The following is a 14900-nucleotide window of genomic DNA, read 5'->3' on the forward strand; positions in this document are numbered from 1 at the left end:
TCAGAGGCATGGAGCATCTCAGAGGCATGGAGCACCTCAGAGGCATGGAGCATCTTAGAGGCATGGAGCATCTCAGAGGCATGGAGCACCTCAGAGGCATGGAGCACCTCAGAGGCATGGAGCACCTCAGAGGCATGGAGCACCTCAGAGGCATGGAGCACCTCAGAGGCATGGAGTACCTTAGAGGCATGGAGCACCTCAGAGACATGGAGCACCTCAGATGTAATTATCAGGAGCTGCGCCTCTGGAGGCCCCTGATATTTCTAGACTCTGAGGTCAGCTAGCTTTTTTATCTGCTTCCAATACACACAAACATCCATTTCGATCTGCACACTAACGACATCTTTTAGTTTGTCTTTTGTTGTGGTTAGTGCGTGCACATGTCTGTGTGCGTTTGTGCATGTGCGTGTCTTTGTGTGCGCAAGACAGAGGGGAACTTTGGAAAGTCAGTTCTCCTCTCCACCTTGAGCTGGTTGTCTCTGGTTTCAGCCAGGCCGCGTGCTTTCAGAGGATCCTCTGTCTCTTCCTCCCAGCTCACAGAAGGAGCTGACTTGTTCAGCAACCGCCTGTCCCCTGAGCAGTCCACTAGCCCTGCTTGGTTTCTTTGCTCCACGGTTGTAACAGAGGGGAAGTAAGAGGATGAATTCACGGTCCCTACTTGACTGCAGGGAAGAACTGAATTTTGTGGTAGTCATGTCAGTAGGGAAGCCCCATGTTGTCTTTTACTAAATGGAGAAGAGGGTATTTTACAAAACTCCAGGAGTTTTAACACACGAACACTGCCAGAGGACCAGTGGCTTGCAGTGGAACCTACTTCTAGGACCAGGGAGATGCGGTATTGTGCCCCACCCCCCACCCCATCGTACGTGCGCATCCACACACAGACTATTCTTTGAAAGTGAAAGCCACAACACGTAGACCAGGCCTCAGCACCCAGTCCCTCCTTCCTCAGAGCAGAGCTGAGCAGAGGACCTCAATGGCCAGAGGCCATAAACAGGGCTGGGAGCGTAACTCACTTTTGCAGACAGTTACAGGGTAGCGCCTCCCCCTGGTGGCCGCAAGAGGAAGCTGCGGCGCTCTCAGACAAGAAAAAGGTTAGCAGGAAGCCAAGGTTCCCACACCCCCAACCCTGCCGGTCTGCGACCTGTGGAAACAGCACAGGCAGCCCGAAGGTCCACTTACCCCGGGGTCCAGTGCAGCCTACACGCTGGCTCTTCTTTTGGGACAGGTTCCATACTCTAACCCTGTGCAGTCCCTACTGGCTCTTGCGAGCATTTGCTGTAGAGGCCTCGCAATCCAAAGCAGCAGTTCTTAACACGGGGGTCATGACCCCCTTGGGGGGGGGGGGTCAAATGGCCCAGGGGTGTCTAAGACCATCGGAAAACACAGATATTACTAGTCATAACAGTAGCAAGAGTACAGTTATGAAGTAGCAACAAAAGTAATTTTATGGCTGGGGGTCACCACAACATGAGGAAGGTTGAGAACCACTGTCCTGGAGTGTTCTTTAATGTGGTTCCTCAACCAAATGCTCAGACCCCTCCATTAAAGCCCACAGAATTGAGAAGGAAGTCTGTGACAGACCTGGGTGGAAATCTTGTCTCTGCCCCTCACCAACTATGTGTTACACAAGTTACACACACTCTCCCTCCATCAAAGGCTCCTCGTCTGTAAAATAAGGATTGTAACTGCTTATACCATTTTTAGGTGCTTTTATTTTATGTGTATGGGTGTTTTGCCTGCATGTATGTAAGTGCATCACATGTGTGCCTGGTGCCCCAGGAGGTCAGAAGAGAGTATTAGATCCCCACAGCTGGAGTTACAGACGGTAGTTAGCTACCCTGAGGGTGCTGGAACCGAACTCGGGTCCCCTGGAAGCTGAGTTGTCTCTCCAGCCCCTGAACAGACTGGTGAAAGATTAAGATCAGATGGTGAGACCCAGGTAGCCGAGAGCTTCTCTGTATTCGCTCTTAGAGGTCACCCATCCTAAGCCCTTTCCTGAACCCTGCAAACCTGTCAGCTCCTCTGCGCCTTGGGCAGCAGAGATGAAGGGAAGTTTTTTGAGGAGGAACCAGGCTCAGGTGGCATCGACAAGTAGGAGCCCCACATGGGGGCCAAAGAACCAGGCACACACACGTATCTACTGGTGTTATGGCGAGCGTTTATGGGTCTCTGTTTTGTTCTCTTCCACCCTGTGTGGTCACAGGGCCCTGAACCCAGAATACAAGTACAGTCATGGATCCCTGTCCGCCATGCAGCCCAAACACTGCCAAGCTGGGCTTGCAGGCAAACCAAAGTTGTAGATGCTCATTCTGTGTTTTTGTTTGGGGAGAAGGGCACAGCACCCGGAGGAGCCTGGCCAAAGACCCTGCAAATAACCATGCACCTGAGTAACCATCAAATGGAACCACAGACCAAGTCTGCCTGGGAGAGCTGGAACGGCTACAGCTGGACACCTGAATATAACCTCCTGGGGCCATTCAAAGTGTTTTCCCTCAACACCTATTACCACACACACACACACACACACACACACACACACACACACACACTTTCTGTTCTTTCCACGGAACCCAGGGACAAGAAAGCAATCCCTGTTGTCCACATCCGGGTGACCTTCACGGGAAGGCCACGTGCTTTCCTGTAGAATATAAGCAATTTCACAGGACATCAACCTCAGACAAGGCCACTCAGTGGTTGTGATGGATCCAGACAAAAACAAACCTGCTCAGCCCTTCCTGACACTCCCTTCCTAAAAGCCCCACAGTGCCCCAGGCTGTGTTCCCCTTCACTGCAACAAGCAAGCAATAAACCGGTGTGCAGCCTGCTTCTCAGCAGGTAGACTCCTCAGGGTCTCCCGGTCCAAGGTCTCGACAGTGACGGCAGTTTGAAGGAACAGGCAGCGCGGGGAAAGAGCACTCCAGGTAGCCAGAGCAGGGGTGCAAAGGCTCTGGGGTTGGGAATGCAAGTGGTATGTTTGCAAAACAGAAAGGCTGTGGACGACGAAAGGCGCTGTCCCTGGACGGTGTCAGCAGCGCTGTGCGGCTGATGTGAAGGGAATGAGGAATGTGTTCCAGGAAGCGAGACGAACGCACTGCAAGCACGCAGGAAGAGCTCTCTGTGCTTGTCACCAGAGGCTCTTAGTCAAGTCACCACTGTCCTCACGCCCTGCGGAGCCACCAAGGACAGTTCTCTTGAATAGAGCCTTAGAAACTATTCTTTGAGCAAAGTTCATTGAAAAGAACTCCACTTGCTTGAAATGATTCTTTTCATGTTATCACAAAGTAACAGACAGTAGATGCCAATCCCTGTACTTTTTGGGGTGGCCCTGCCAACTCCCCCTCTGATATGCAATGTCTCTAATACCTAAGAGGAAAGTCCATCCCTTTGGCTTAGTTCTAACAGGATAAACCAGGCAGCCATTTGTGTGGTCCGATATGATTTAGTGAGCGAGTTTCATCACCAGCTGTAGTTTATGCCCCAGAAAGAACACTGAAGATGGTCTGCCTCTTATGCCGTATAAACCGGAAATTCCCAGCTGCGGCTCAAGGCTGCAGAATGCACGGGTGAACGCAAACTCCCTACTGTCCCTGAGCTCTCACCCGCCTCGCTGTCTCGGGAATGCTGGTGCCCACTGAGCAAGGGCAGGCTGGAACCGGTGCAGGGTCCTGCCAAACACCGCTTCCGAACTGGCATTTAGCAGGGCAAAACCAACTCTTGCTCCTCCTGTCTCTACATTCTCTTAAATTGAATCTCTACTTTCAATTTAAGTCTCATTAAATTAATAAAATCAGACCAGTTATGATGGTACACACTTCTAATCCCAGCACTCAGGAGGAAGAAGCTGCTGAATCTCTGTGAGATCAAGGCTAGCCTGATCTACATGGCAAGGTCCAGCAAGCTAGGGCTACATAGTGAGATCCTGCCTCAAAAAGAAAAGGAAGGAAGGAAGGGAAAAAAGAAAAAGGTTAATAAAATCAAGTACAGTCTAGTCTGTGAGGAGAGTAAGCCCTGACTTGAGACAGAACCCAAGTGGGGTGCAGCAGCTGGCTGTCGTGCACCCCACTGTCAGCGTGAATTGTGGGAGTGTTTTAACAGCAGCCCTGGTTCAGGCTCGCAGGTTAAGGAGACCTCTCTAGTAGTAGGTGCTGGTAGATTTAGCACAGACATTCATCCCCACTCCTTCCTGACCCCTTTATTTTATTTTCAAAAATTAGAACTTCATCTGGTGCTGGATATCGTGGTAGGCACCTGTAATCCGGGATGGCGGGAGCAGGAAGGCTCAGTCTCGGCCACATAAACAGTCTGAGGCAGTCCTGAGACCACCTCAAAAGAAGAAAAGGAGGAAGAGGAGATAAGAGAGGAGGAATAGGAATGAGGGAGGACAAAAAAGGAGAAGGGAGAGAAGAGGCAATGAGGAAGGGAGGAAAGGAGGGAGGGGTAGAGCAGAAGGGAAGAAGGGGAAAAATGAAAGAATCGGCGATTCAAAGGTCATGTCACTTGCCACACAAGCCTGACCCACCTTTCATAAAGAAGGAAGGAAAAAACTCCACAAAGTTGTCCTCTGACCTGTGCGTGTGTGCCATGGCACACACATCACATACACATCACATCTCTCTCTCTCTCTCTCTCTCTCTCTCTCTCTCTCTCTCTCTCTCTCTCACACACACACACACACACACACACACACACACACACTGGAGATATGTACTGGGTCATGGGTTCAATGTCCAATACTTTCAAAATGTAAAGACTAAAAATTCACAGAGTCCAAACATGGTGGCGTTTGTCCTTAATCCCAGCACTCAGGAAGCAGGGGCAGGTAGATTTCTGTGAGTCGAAGCCAGACTTGTTTCCATAGAGAGGACTCAGTCAGCCAAGACTTGTCCCTAATATACAACAACAACAACAACAACAAAACCCATAAATAGGGCTGGAAGATGATTCAGAAGCTAAGAGTACTGGCTACTCTTTTTTATTATTCTTTTATTTTTATGTGTATGTTTTGCTTGCCTGTAACTGGAGGTTTCTCTCCTGCCTGCCAGTTTCTTAATAACCACTCAGAGACTTACATTAATTACAAACTATTTGACCTGTTAGCTCAGGCTTATTTCTTACTAGCTCTTACAACTCAAATGAGCCCATTCCTATTTTTCTATATTTTATCACAAGGCTCTATGCTTGTTACCTCACATCTTGCTTCCCCAGTGACTGCTGGCATCTTCATGACTCTGCCTTCTTTCTCCCTATCTCTCTGCTTGGATTTCCTGCCTAGCTATATTGTGCCCTGGCGTAGGCCAAGACAGCTTCTTTATTAACCAACGGTAATATAACATATTCACAGGATACAAAGGGGTATTCCACATCACTTGCACGCATAGATGTGCCTACTGCCTGAAGAGATCAGAAGAGGGTATCAGTTCCTGTGGAACTGGATGGTTGTGAGCTACCACATGAGTTCTAGCACTTGAACCCCAGTCCTCTGCAGGAGCAACAAGTGCTCCTAACCACTGAGCCATCTCTCCAGCACCTGCACTGGCTGCTTTTCCAGAATACCCAGTTTTGGTTCCCAGCACCCACATAGTGGCTAACAACTGTCTGTCACTCCATTTTGAGATGTTGGTTGCCTTCTATCTTTTTATGTTAATTTATTTTACATGTATGGATGTTTTATTTGTATCTCTGTATACCACCTCCAGTGCCAGAAGAGGGAACAGAGTTAGAGACCATGAGCTGCCATGTATGCTTCCAGAAGAGACCAGCACTTGAGTCAGTAACTGAGAAGAGAAGACCCACAGTCACAGTGTGGACAGGTATGGTCCAATCCCTAATAAAACAAAAGGCAAAAGGAAGCCAAACTCTCCCTTCTTGAACTAGGGCAAGTCTTGCCTTAGACGCTAGTGTTCCTGCTTCTCGGGCCTTTGGACTTGGACTGAATGACATTCCAGTTCTCCAGGGGCCCCAGCTTGTATACAGAGGGTTGATAGTAAGGCTTTGGAGTTTCCAATCATTTGAGCCAATTCCATACTCCCTATCCTTTTATGAACTCATTATGTGTGTGAGCAGGTATGTGTAGCTCCCTAATGTAAGCTTCATACAAGGCAGAATCAACTAGATGCAGTGACCAACTTAAGGGGCAAGGGCGAGGTAGCAGAGGAGCCCCAAGACACACCCTGTCTCACAGCTCAGACAACCAGCATGTCCTTCCTCGCCAGCGCCCTCTTTCTCTCAGCCTGTAGCCTTTCCTCCACTGGTCCAGACCTTCTAGCCATTCAACATCCTTCATCTATCCCATGTCCACCTGCCATATGGGACTTGTCAGCCAAGGAACACAGGATGCCGAGCCGCGACTCAAAGGGAGGCCAGTGACCATTTTCTTAAGACCAGGATAAAATGTTGCCCTACCCAAGAAAACAATTCCCCTGGGATGTGTAAGCCCTGGGCAAATAACATTTTGAAGAGCCCTTGTCAACAAAAGTGCTTTGACTTTAAAACACGTTGCGAAATCCCACTGACCCACACTGAACTGACTGAAATGCTCACACAGTTGTTTATCGTCGGGCGGGTCAGCGCACATGAAGACTCTCCACAGCACACAGATACGATCTCTCAGAGCAGCCCAGAACCCATCTCTTCATGCTCTTTGTGACCAGCCGGCCATTCCTGGCTGACTTCATGAGCCTCAGATTACAAGGCTGATATTTTTCACAATGATCTGGCTCTTCTGAGGATGTTCATACTAAAACAACGTAGATCATCTGGTCTCTGCAGTCTCTTAATACCATGCCTTTAATGCCGGCTCCTGATGCTGACCATACACCGCACAGCAACGGGTACTGACTCACGGTGACTCTTTCCGAGGCTCTCTTGATAAAGATCACAAATGTGAGTCTTGATCAAAGTAGGCAAACAAATGCACACGTGTGTGTGTGTGTGTGTGTGTGTGTGTGTGTGTGTGTGTGTGTGTGAACGATCACTTGTTTTCTTTCTTTCGTTCTTTTGTTTTTTTCAAGACAGAGTTTCTCTGTTTAACAGCCCTGGTTGGCCTGGAACTCACTCTAGACCAGACTAACCTCGAACTCACAGAGATCTGCCTGCCTCTGCCTCCCAGGTTTTGGGATTAAAGGGGTGTCTGTCACTGGAAATTGTTGTTCAACTGGGCACAACCCCTCCGGCACTCTGGCACTCCGGCGATAGCCAGGGGTCCTTAGAATGGGATCTCTCACCCTGTGGACCAGGTCCCAGCTTCCAAATGCCATCAACAGGAAGGACTGGCCAAGAAACCCATGAACAGGAGGAACAACAGTGTCCCTTGGGCTCGCCTACTTGTTCAGGTAAGAAAGGGCATTTGTAGTGGAGGTCCCTGGGCATTGCAGAGCCGGTGCTAAGAAGGCTTGGAAGACACAGTGGGCCCCCTCCAAAGGACTGCCTGCCACTCAGTGTGACTACTGCAGTGGGCCAGGCTGATGCCTGTGCTACTGTCCGGGTGGAGAGCTCGTAGATGCTGCCTCTCCAACTGCTCTCAGATGCTGCAGGTGAGTGTGTCTGGTTGCAGCACCAGTGGGTGAGAGCCGACACATGGACGTATAGTCAAGTCTAAGTGTTTCCAGTAGACCATTTATATCCCAGAGCCTGGAACCTGGGGTAACCCCAACTCATGTAATTCCACAAGAGAACTACGCTCACCAGTGGGAGCAATCTACCCACTAGCTGCCTTCCTGGAAGTACAGACTAAACCAGAGATATGAGCTCACCCTAACCCTCAAACAGAAGGCAGAGAACAGCACAACAGAGTAGCAAGGCCCAGGTCCCACCTGGATCCTGATGCTGACCCGGCGTCTGCTGCAAGGACAGAGAAAGTTTCAGGAAAATGCCTCCTAGAGTCCAGGAACTCCACAGACCCAGCTCTGGTTCAATCTCTAGCACTGTGTTAGTAACACTCTCCAACCCAGACGTCAGGGGTGTTAGAACATTCTACGAGAGCCATTCGAAATCATCAGACTCTAAAGACCACCAGCCCAGGAAGTGACCTGCTGGTCCATGTGTGAGGATGCGACCTACGCAGGCAGTTTTCTCTAAACCCTGAACTTCTTGGTCCCTTGGTTGTTCTGGTGTAAGTATGTTTGATGTTCAGGTCCTCCTCAGGCTGCCGAGGCCTCCACTTTCAGTGTCTAAAGCTTAGAGATCACCCAACATTGAATTCAGGTACCACTTCCTGCCCTAATTCCCCCAGCCGGGAATGTTTCTCCCTCCCCCACCTGTCCTCACATGTCACTCAACGTCATGAAGACTGCACAAATCAGACAGATGCCTACTAGTGTGAAGAGTGGTGAGGAAAATCCAGAAAAGAAAGTCCCTCCACAGGAGACAGGAGTTGGGGCCGCACAACAAGAGGTCCCGGGGTTTTAGCGGTACCTCCACTTCCACTGCCCCCTCAGAAAAGTGAGCCCTTGATTCCTAGGACAGCAGCAGCAAGAATCCTCAGAGTGCCTTCCTGTACCAAAGACACCGGAACATAGGGCTGAAGGCTCTGTGGTAGCACCAGCCCAACTTCTCCGTGTTCAGTGAGCTGCGAAGGCATTGTCTTCAGCAATGACCCATACTATCAGCTTATGGAGAGCAGCCTATAGTCTTGGCAACAGGCTGAGTTGTTTGGTAATTCCCATGGGACCCCTTTGGCCAACAACTCAGTTAGATGTAACCCAATCCTGGTTCTGGAAGCTTCATTTGGTGATAAGATGCCCACCTGGGACTCTGTCTTGCCCATTATTTGGCGATTTCATTTAGATCACCTTCATACATGTATATATTTCAGGAAGCTTCTACGCTATTTGGTTTCCATACTACCCTCAAATGGCTCTTGATTTCAGTTGTTTCTCCCTGTATTCTCACCCTCGTTTCTTTCTCCCCTCCCTCCCCCACTTGATCTTCCCCCTCCAGCCCCTCGTCCCCATTCATCCATATCTACTTTCCTATTTCCGTTCCCTAAGGAGATCTGTCTGTACCCTCTGGTCCCTTACTCTGTATCTACCCTCTGTGATTCTGTGAATTGTAGCTTGGTTATCATTGACTTAATAGCTAATATCCATAAATAAATGAGTACATACCACTTTTGTCTTTATCCATCTGGGTTACCTCACACTGTGTGATTTTCTTTCAAGTTCCATCCATTTGCCTATGAATTCCTAATGACTTTTTTGGGGGGGTACAGCTAACTAATACTACATTGTGTAAATGTACCACATTTTCTTCATCCATTTTTTTGTTGAGGAACATCTAGGTTATTTCCCATTTCTGGCTATTATGAATAGATCAGCAATGAACATGGTTGAGCATGTGTCTCTGTGGTAGGATAAAGCCCAATAGACCACATGATAAAGCCAGACCAAAGGCATTCCTACAAGTTTCCCTACCTCTGCAGAGACTGGTGAACCTATGTGAACTTATAGCGGCTTTTGGTAGGTTCAGGGTTCTTTCCCAGACAACGGTTGATAGCTCTTCTCTGATTGGTCCAATTTCTCCACCTCATCTGCATACCCACAATGAGCCAATCAGAGCTCAGCTGACACGCCGACACCTAGGACTGCGGAGACCGAGCTGCTATGAGGGAAGAGCAAATCTCGGGGTACAGGAGCCTGGTTTGACATGCTCCTGTTCTCTTCAGCAAAGAAGCCTTGAAGACGTCAGAATCCAGCTCCATGCTGACTCACTCAGCAGTGACTCACTGGGGACAGACTCTTCCGAGGCTTCTTCCCAGGCAGGAAGCTCCCTCAAGCCAGTCTCCAAGACTTTGCCAGTAGCTTCAGGCTGGGGAGCTCATTCCTGCCTCTGCCTCCAAGACTCCTCACTCAGCTGACCTGCGGAAGGGAATTCTTTCCCGCCTCCTCTTCTAGCCCCCTGCTCCTGTCGCCCCCGTGGGTAACTTGTGGACTTGCTGCGGGCAGGATTGCTCTTGGTTGGTACCTCAGAGTCCTTTGGGAGCTCTTGAGCTGTAAGGCTTCCCGAGAGAGAGTTGTGTTGCTACAGCTCAGCAGGTCTTGGCTATCCTCCAGCTATGAGCACTCAACCCTGTTTAGTCTGATGTAGCAATCGGGTTTAAGTAGCTCTGTCCCCTTGAGGGTTGTTAATTCTGAATTGATAATAAAGTGCCTCTGACTTGTACACTTCGCTGTGCGCTCTCTCCATTCTTGAACAAGAGTGGGATAAGACGGTGTCCACTGGCCGCTTCATGGGAATTTGAGTTCAAATCAGATAATCTCTAATTATTGGAGCCCACATGGCTGTACTCAAGTTCGGAGAAGGGAACTAGAGCAAATGAACCAAAAGAAGTGGTATTAGGGGCTGGAGAGATGGCTCAGAGATTAAGATCACTGACTGCTCTTCCAGAGGTCCTGAGTTCAATTCCCAGCAACCACATGGTGGCTCACAACCGTTTGTAATGAGATCTGGTGCCCTCTTCTGGCATACAAACATACATGGAAGGAATGTTGTATACATAATAAATAAATCTTTTTTTAAAAAAAAAGTGGTATTAGTCAGACCGCACTAAAGCAAAACAAAAGCAAAACAACAATAACAACAAAAAAAAAGTGCTGGAAACTCAACTTCATCAGTTCGAGCTCACGCATCTTCAGGCCAGCTGTCTTTACCTGGTACAGCTCAGCCCCCCTCTTCACCTCTTAATTCCACTTGGGTCTCTTCACCATAAACATAAAGACCTTTAGAAGTGTCATGGCCAGTAAAAAGAAAAGAAAAGGGGCACAGAGATGGTCCCATTGGCAAACTGCTCACTTGGCAAGCATGAGACCAGAGTTGAGACCCCTAGCATCCATGAGAGAGCTGGGGTCTAGTGACACACGCCCGTAACTAGCACTGTGGGGCCGGGACAGGAGGCTCCCCAGAGTTTCCTGGCAAGCCAGTCCAGCTGAAATGGACAGCCCCAGGGTCTGAGTCAGGGTTAGTACTGCAGGGTCTGCTGGCTGACGCTTCCACATCACTGTTCATCGTTGAAGGAAGTCAGGACAGGAACTCAAGCAAGGCAGGAACCCAGAGGAAGGAGCCAATATGGCAGACATGGAGGGGTGCTGCCTATGGGCTTTCTTCACATGGCTTGTTCATCCTGCTTTCTCATAGAACCCGGACCACCTGCCCAGGAATAACACCACTCACAATGGGCCAGACTCTCCCCCATCAGTCGCTAATTAAGAAAATACTCTATAGGCTTGCCTACAGTCGGAACTTACGGAGGCATTTTCTCAATGACTCTCAAGTTGACATAAAACAAACCAAAATACCTAGGTTCAGTAAGAGAGATCCTGTCTCAAAATAAGCAACAGAGGAAGCCAATACCAACCTCTGGTCACCACATACAAACTGCACACACATGAGCACCTGCACATAGGTGTGTGCACACACACGCCCTTGCACCCGCACACACGTGTATACACACATAAGCACACGCACTTGCACACACGTGTACACACACCCAAGCCCTTGCACCTGCACACATGTGTATACACACATAAGCACACGCACTTGCACACACACATGTGTACACACATGTGTACACACACATACACACAAGGGATGCATAGTGACCCTCAAGGTGTGAGTGGCCAGGCACCACCCCAAGATTGCTCTGACAGCAGGACTTAGTCTTGTGGAGTGAATGAGCCCTGCCCCTATCCGCTTCAGCAACAAGCAGCCAAGTTCCACCCTACAGAATAAAAGTCCAAGATCAGCCACAGAATCCCACCAATCCCTGAATTTACCTCAACATCAGGCCACAGAATCCCACCAATCCCAGGCCACCCTGGAAAGCTCTGACCACCCCCAAGAAGTCCTATATAAAGCCTGCCTCCTGCTCAGTTCTCTGCTGCTTCTTGCCCAAGCAGAGGCAGCCACCGTCTTGTGTTTTTCCCAATAAATCTTGTGTGAAGTTTGTTGTACAGTGTGACTTTGTGGGATTCCTTGCCTCCTGAATGCCAGGATACCTTTCCCTTCAGAGCTATAACAGAGACCCTGCGGGGGGTGGTGTGTGCCAGATTTATTTTTTGGCAAGCTAATATAACCCCGGGGAAATGAGAGCTTCCTTCCAGTCCATGGCTAGATAGATACAAGGACACCTCTGACTACAGCTGGGACCACAGTAGGACGTTCCCAGGCAGCCCCGAGCAGGCAGAGGAATATGCCCCGGCCGGTCTGAGTGTATCTGTTGTGTGGGGTCAGAGGTTCTATAACTAACATCCTGGGAACCACATGGACTTTGACAGAGTCCTAGGCCAGAAGTACATGGGACTTGAAAGCATTATGGGCAATCCCCAGGAAACCTCTGCCTCGGTCCTGTTCAGGGTAGTGACAACACACCGTGGCCCCAATTCCCGCTCAGCCTCAGAAGCCCAAGGTCTCTAATGTCCAGGGAATCCCTTCAACCCTCCAAGTTTGTTTTCCTTTAAGGATAAGCTTACTGAGAATGATGCATTATTTCTGACAAGAAGGAGGAGGAGGAAGAGGAGAAGAAAGAGAAGAAATGGCAACCTCAGTCACGGAAAATCTAGAAAGTTACACCAAGACTTTAGCAGCTGTTAACTTCTGAACATTCAGATTTTAGGTGGCCAGGCGTGGGCAGGGCACACCTGTACTCCTGGCACTCAGAAAGCAGAGGCAGACAGATCTCTGTGAGCTCACGGCCAGCCTGGTCTACAGATCAAAGACAGCAATAGTGAGACACCGTCTTAAAACAAAAAACAGGTAACTAATTTTTTTTAAAGGTTTTTAGGTGATTTCTGGAAACTAAAGAGATTGGCGCAGTGGCTCAGAGCACATGGTGAAAACTAGAACAAGTCAGGTTGCTAGGAACTCAACCGGAAGCTGAGCACAGTGTCCTCCAGTAGTCCTTACAACGCGCCTGTGCTCACCACACCATGCGAAACCAGGGAGATGGCACCTGCTGCAAGCTTACTAGACGGGAATAAAGTGAGGCCTCCATGGGGCCTTTGCCTCACTCACTGCCGTTCCTACAGATCACACTCTTATTGCCAGAGGTTTAAAGATTGTCTAGTTTGGTTTGTTTTGTTTTTTGCTTTTGCTATTCCTTAAACCTAGCAGGATAAACCAAAGTTTGTTTTTTTGTCTCCATCCTTCACTGTAAGGAACCTACCCAGCTTTACCACTGGGATTTCCTCCCTCCTGCAAGGTGTCGCGGCCAGTCCCATGTGGCAGCAGTTTGTTGCTGGTGTGTTCACCAGCAAAATTATCCAGTCTTATGTTATTCATAATACAGACGACATACTTTTCACCTACAAGGCAAAATCGCTACTTTAAAAAAAAGGTTTAAATCTGCTATTGGTGTCCTTGACTTAGTTGTCTTAAAAACTTGCAAAAAAAATTTTTTCGACAATCTCAATCCTCTTGGTGTTTAGACTTTATTGTTGATTCTCGTACTACCCATTCCCAAAAGGAACAATTACAGAAACACTCCCTTCAGACACTTAATGACTTTCAAAAACTATTAGGCAATGTTAATTGGATTAGACCGTTGTTCCGCATATCCACAGCATCCTCGAAGGTGACAAAGGTGATGCTGATCTTCCTCTCTGAGCTCCCAAAAGGAGGCCCACGAAGCCTCAAATCTGATCAAAGCAGCAACATCCCAATCATGGAAGTTGACTGTGCTCTGCCTTCATCTTCCTTTGTTTTGGATATAGCTTTTCTTCCCACAGTCACCCTAGCTCAACTTATTCCCGTCCTTGGCAAACACAGAACGGATGCATTTACCGTCTCAGCTCCAAAGGTCAGTTAGCCCATGAGTAATCGGCTCAGTAATTAGGAGGACGCCAAGTTTTATTGTCCTTTTGAAGCCACCCACGTTACTTCTTTATATACTTTTGGCCTCCAATAGCAAACATAAGCCCCCCCCCCCTTCAGGGCAAATTGTACAACATTACCCCATTGATAAGGTTCTACAGGTCCCATAATGCACCTCTTTTGCTCTTCCTACCACTGTGTCATCTTACCCTCTGCTTGATGCCCTCAAACTTTTTACTGATGGTCCCCCTACGTAAAGCGGCTTACTGGTCCCAAGGCAGACATTAACAACATCAAACTAATTCCTCCGAGCATCAAACGGAATTATTTGCTGCTCTTACAGCTCTCACTGACTTTGCCTCTCCTATTCATGAGAAGAACCATGTTTTGATTCCAGGAAAAGAAAAAATGTCAGCTCTGGTGCAGTAAAGCGTAGGCCATGCATGCCTTCAGCTCAGGTCTGCGCCCTGGCCTGGAGTTGGGTGAAAAAGACACCTGGCAATGAACAAGAGTTAAGAGAGTTGAGCCGGACCCCATCCCCTCTACAAAACCTTTTGTTTGTGGTGGTCTCCATTGTTGCTGGATATTTGATCACACTGTGTGAAAATGTGTTGCTGTTTTATTCTGATTGGTTTAGTAAAGAGTTGAATGGCCAGTAGCTGGGGGGGAGGTGGGGAGAGAAGAGGCAGGACTTCCGAGGAGAGAGGGGAACTCAGGGTTAGGATCTAGGCACACAGTGAGACACGGAGGAAGTCATATGTACAGAAGGGAGGAAAAGTAAAGAACCACAGGGCAGAACACGGATTAATAGAAACAGGTTAATTTAAGTTATAAGAGCTAGTTGGGAACAAGTCAAGGCCAAGCTTTCATAATAAGTCTCTGGGTCATTATTTGGGAGCTGATGGTCCAAAGAAAGTCTGACAAGAAAGTCCAAAACACAGACCAGGCAGTGGTGGCACATGTCTTTAATCCCAGCACTCAGGAGGCAGAGGCAGGAAGCTCTCTGTGAATTCGAGGCCATTCTGGTCTATAAAGCTGTCGGGGCTGTTACACAGAGAAACCCTGTCTTTAAAAACCAAAAGAGAGTTGGTATA

The sequence above is a fragment of the Microtus pennsylvanicus genome, chromosome 1 (genome assembly GCF_037038515.1).
Source record: "Microtus pennsylvanicus isolate mMicPen1 chromosome 1, mMicPen1.hap1, whole genome shotgun sequence".
Taxonomy (NCBI): Eukaryota; Metazoa; Chordata; class Mammalia; order Rodentia; family Cricetidae; genus Microtus; species Microtus pennsylvanicus.